The following is a 5,000-nucleotide window of genomic DNA, read 5'->3' on the forward strand; positions in this document are numbered from 1 at the left end:
TTGTGAACAGAATTCCCACTCACCTGAAGAAGGGGCTTAGAGCTTCGAAAGCTTGTGTGGCTTTTGCTACCAAATAAACCTGTTGGACTTTAACCTGGTGTTGTTAAACTTCTTACAAGGTTATATAAGGCATTGGTGAGGCCGAATTTGGAGTATTGTGTACAGTTTTGGTCACCTAGTTACAGGAAGGATGTAAATAAGGTTGAAAGAGTGCAGAGAAGGTTCACAAGGATGTTGCCGGGACTTGAGAAGCTGAGTTACACAGAGAGAGATTGAATAGGTTGGGACTTTATTCCCTGGAGCGTAGAAGATTGAGGGGAGATTTGATAGAGGTGTATAAGATTTTGATGGGTATAGATAGAGTGAATGCAAGCAGGCTTTTTCCGCTGAGGCTCGGGGAGAAAAAAACCCAGAGGGCATGGGTTAAGGGTGAAGGGAGAAAAGTTTAAAGGGAATATTAGGGGGGGGGGCCTTCTTCACGCAGAGAGTGGTGGGAGTGTGGAATGAGCTGCCGGATAAAGTGGGAAATGCGGGATAAAGTGGTAAATTAACATTTAAGAAAAACTTGGACGGGTTGATGGATGAGAGGGGTGTGGAGGGATATGGTCCAAGTGCAGGTCAGTGGGACTAGGCAAAAAATGGTTCGGCACAGACAAGAAGGGCCAAAAGGCCTGTTTCTGAGCTGTAATTTTCTATGGTTCTATGGTTCTATGTCGATTACACCTTACATCTGTATCTGATACACCTTAGTGACATGTCTATTGTACCTTAGTTGAATGTCTGTACCCCTCAGGTACATATCTATTACACATTAGTGTCTGATGCTCATTCATTACATGTCTGTTAGAACTCAGTTACGTGTCTGTTACACCTTAGTTCCACATCTGTTACATATTAGTTACAAGCGTGTTATACTTTTGTTACAAATTGAATTTCCTCTTTCCCACACAGTTAAATGACATGCCTCTTCCCTGTCAGTTACATCTCAGTTGTGTTTCTGTCACGTTGTAGTTACATTCCAGTTACAAAGAGAAGAAAGAACAAAGAGCAATACCGCACAGGAACAGTCCCTTCGGCCCTCCAAGCCCGCGCCGCTCCCTGGTCCAAACTAGACCATTCTTTTGTATCCCTCCATTCCCACTCCGTTCATGTGGCTGTCTGGATAAGTCTTAAACGTTCCCAGTGTGTCCGCCTCCACCACCTTGCCCGGCAGCGCATTCCAGGCCCCCACCACCCTCTGTGTAAAATACGTCCTTCTGATATCCGTGTTAAACCTCCCCCCCACCTCACCTTGAACCTATGACCCCTCGTGAACGTCACCACCGACCCGGGGAAAAGCTTCCCACCGTTCACCCTATCTATGCCTTTCATAATTTTATACACCTCTATTAGGTCACCCCTCATCCTCCGTCTTTCCAGTGAGAACAACCCCAGTTTACCCAATCTCTCCTCATAACCAAGCCCCTCCATACCAGGCAACATCCTGGTAAACCTCCTCTGTAATCTCTCCAAAGCCTCCACGTCCTTCTGGTAGTGTGGCGACCAGAACTGGGCGCAGTATTCCAAATGCGGCCGAACCAACGTTCTATACAACTGCAACATCAGACCCAACTTTTATACTCTATGCCCCGTCCTATAAAGGCAAGCATGCCATATGCCTTCTTCACCACCCTCTCCACCTGTGACGTCACCTTCAAGGATCTGTAGACTTGCACACCCAGGTCCCTCTGCGTATCTACACCCTTTATGGTTCTGCCATTTATCGTATAGCTCCCCCCTACGTTAGTTCTACCAAAATGCATCACTTCGCATTTATCTGGATTGAACTCCATCTGCCATTTCTTTGCCCAAATTTCCAGCCTCTCTATATCCTTCTGTAGCCTCTGACAATGTTCCTCACTATCTGCAAGTCCAGCCATTTTCGTGTCATCCGCAAACTTACTGATCACCCCAGTTACTCCTTCTTCCAGATAATTTGTAGAAATCACAAACAGCAGAGGTCCCATTACAGAGCCCTGCGGAACATCACTAGTCACAGGCCTCCAGCCGGAAAAAGACCCTTCCACTACCACCCTCTGTCTTCTGTGACCAAGCCAGTTCTCCACCCATCTAGCCACCTCCCCCTTTATCCCATGAGATCCAACCTTTTGCACCAACCTACCATGAGGGACTTTGTCAAAAGCTTTACTAAAGTCCATATAGACGACATCCACGGCCCTTCCCTCATCAACCGTTCTGGTCACTTCTTCTAAAACCTCCACCAGGTTAGTGAGGCATGACCTCCCTCTCACAAAACCATGCTGACAATCGTTAATGAGTTTATTCCTTTCTAAATGCGCATACATCCTATCTCTAAGAATCCTCTCCAACAACTTCCCCACCACGGACGTCAAGCTCACCGGCCTATAATTACCCGGGTTATCCTTCCTACCCTTCTTAAATAACGGGACCACATTAGTTAACATCCAATCCTCTGGGACCTCACCTGTGTCCAGTGACGAGACAAAGATTTGCGTCAGAGGCCCAGCGATTTCATCTCTCGTCTCCCTGAGCAGCCTTGGATAGATTCCATCAGGCCCTGGGGATTTGTCAGTCTTTATATTCCCTAAACAACCTAACACTTCCTCCCTTGTAATGGAGATTTTCTCCAACGGGTCAACACTCCCCTCCGAGACACGTGTGACTCGAGTACCTCTTGGATTTTTGCATTGAGTCCATTATTTCTGAGTTCTGTCTGTGTTACGTCTCAATGGTGTTTACATTACACCCTCCAGCGCACATCTGATAGATATTAGCTTCGTGTCCCTGGGACCTCAGCGAGGTGACCTTTGCATTGTGGTTACGTGCTGGTTATAAAGAACAAAGAACAGTACAGCACAGGAAACAGGCCCTTCGGCCCTCCAAGCCTGTGCCGCTCCTTGGTCCAACTAGACCAATCGTTTGTATCCCTCCATTCCCAGGCTGCTCATGTGACTATCCAGGTAAGTCTTAAACGATGTCAGCGTGCCTGCCTCCACCACCCTACTTGGCAGCGCATTCCAGGCCCCCACCACCCTCTGTGTAAAAAACGTCCCTCTGATGTCTGAGTTATACTTCGCCCCTCTCAGCTTGAGCCCGTGACCCCTCGTGATCGTCACCTCCGACCTGGGAAAAAGCTTCCCACTGTTCACCCTATCTATACCCTTCATAATCTTGTATACCTCTATCAGATCTCCCCTCATTCTCCGTCTTTCCAAGGAGAACAACCCCAGTCTACCCAATCTCTCCTCATAGCTAAGACCCTCCATACCAGGCAACATCCTGGTAAACCTTCTCTGCACTCTCTCTAACGCCTCCACGTCCTTCTGGTAGTGCGGCGACCAGAACTGGACGCAGTACTCCAAATGCGGCCTAACCAGCGTTCTATACAGCTGCATCATCAGACTCCAGCTTTTATACTCTATACCCCGTCCTATAAAGGCAAGCATACCATATACCTTCTTCACCACCTTCTCCACCTGTGTTGCCACCTCCAAGGATTTGTGGACTTGCACACCCAGGTCCCTCTGTGTTTCTATACTCCTGATGGCTCTGCCATTTATTGTATAACTCCTCCCTACATTATTTCTTCCAAAATGCATCACTTTGCATTTATCCGGATTAAATTCCATCTGCCACCTCTCCGCCCAATTTTCCAGCCTATCTATATCCTGCTGTATTGCCCGACAATGCTCTTCGCTATCCGCAATTCCAGCCATCTTTGTGTCATCCGCAAACTTGCTGATTACACCAGTTACACCTTCTTCCAAATCATTTATATATATCACAAATAGCAGAGGTCCCAGTACAGGTTATATGTTACATAGATGATCTGGAGGAGGGGACTGAATGTAGGGTATTCAAGTTTGCTGATGACACGAAGGTGAGTGGGAAAGCGAATTGCGTGGAGGACGCGGAAAGTCTGCAGAGAGATTTGGATAGGCTGAGCGAGTGGGCGAGGATCTGGCAGATGGAATATAACATTAGCAAATGTGAGGTTATCCACTTTGGAAGAAATAATAGTAAATTGGAATATTATTTAAACGGAGAAAAATTACATCGTGCGACTGTGCAGAGGGACCTGGGGGTCCTTGTGCACGAATCGCAAAAAACTCAGTCTGCAGGTGCAGCAGGTGATCAAGAAGGCGAATGGAATATTGGCCTTTATCGCGAGGGGGATAGAATATAAAAGCAGGGAGGTCTTGCTGCAACTGTACAAGGCACTGGTGAGGCCGCAACTGGAGTACTGTGTGCAGTTTTGGTCCCCTGATTTGCGAAAGGGTATATTGGCCTTGGAGGGAGTGCAGAGAAGGTTCACCAGGTTGATACCGGAGATGAGGGGTGTAGCTTATGAGGAGAGATTAAACAGATTGGGTCTGTACTCGTTGGAGTTTAGAAGGATGAGGGGTGATCTTATGGAGACATATAAGATAATGAAGGGGCTGGATAGGGTAGAGGTGGAGAGATTCTTTCCACTTAGAAGGGAAACCAGAACGAGAGGGCACAGCCTCAAAATAAGTGGGGGCCGGTTCAGAAGAGAGTTGAGGGGGAACTTCTTCTCTCAGAGGGTGGTGAATCTCTGGAATTCTCTGCCCATTGAAGTGGTGGAGGCTTCCTCGTTGAATATGTTTAAATCATGGGTAGATAGTTTTCTGATCGATAAGGGAATTAGGGGTTATAGGGAGCAGGTGGGTAAGTGGAACTGATTCGCTTCAGATCAGCCATGATCTTGTTGAATGGCGGGGCAGGCTCGAAGGGCCAGATGGCCTACTCCTGCTCCTATTTCTTATGTTCTTATGGCCTACTCCTGATCCTAGTTCTTATGTTCTTATGGCCTACTCCTGATCCTAGTTCTTATGTTCTTATGTTAGACTGGGTGTCGGGGAGAGTTAGGTCTTTACTAAGAGGCAGTTCCGTGCTAAGTGTGCGTTGCTGGGGAAGGAAGGGTTTACGATGCACCGGGTTACGTTGCGGTTACGTCT

At 47.4% G+C, this 5,000-nt stretch overlaps 1 protein-coding gene across 2 annotated transcripts in view; it reads left to right on the forward strand.

Moving 5' to 3' along the window:
• The window catches only part of LOC144487096 (C-type lectin domain family 4 member A-like), a 22,173-nt gene that overhangs the window by 2,875 nt on the left and 14,298 nt on the right, over positions 1 to 5,000 (forward strand). The gene's annotated exons all lie outside the window — the stretch shown is intronic.

The sequence above is a fragment of the Mustelus asterias genome, unplaced genomic scaffold (genome assembly GCF_964213995.1).
Source record: "Mustelus asterias unplaced genomic scaffold, sMusAst1.hap1.1 HAP1_SCAFFOLD_589, whole genome shotgun sequence".
NCBI classification, from domain to species: Eukaryota; Metazoa; Chordata; class Chondrichthyes; order Carcharhiniformes; family Triakidae; genus Mustelus; species Mustelus asterias.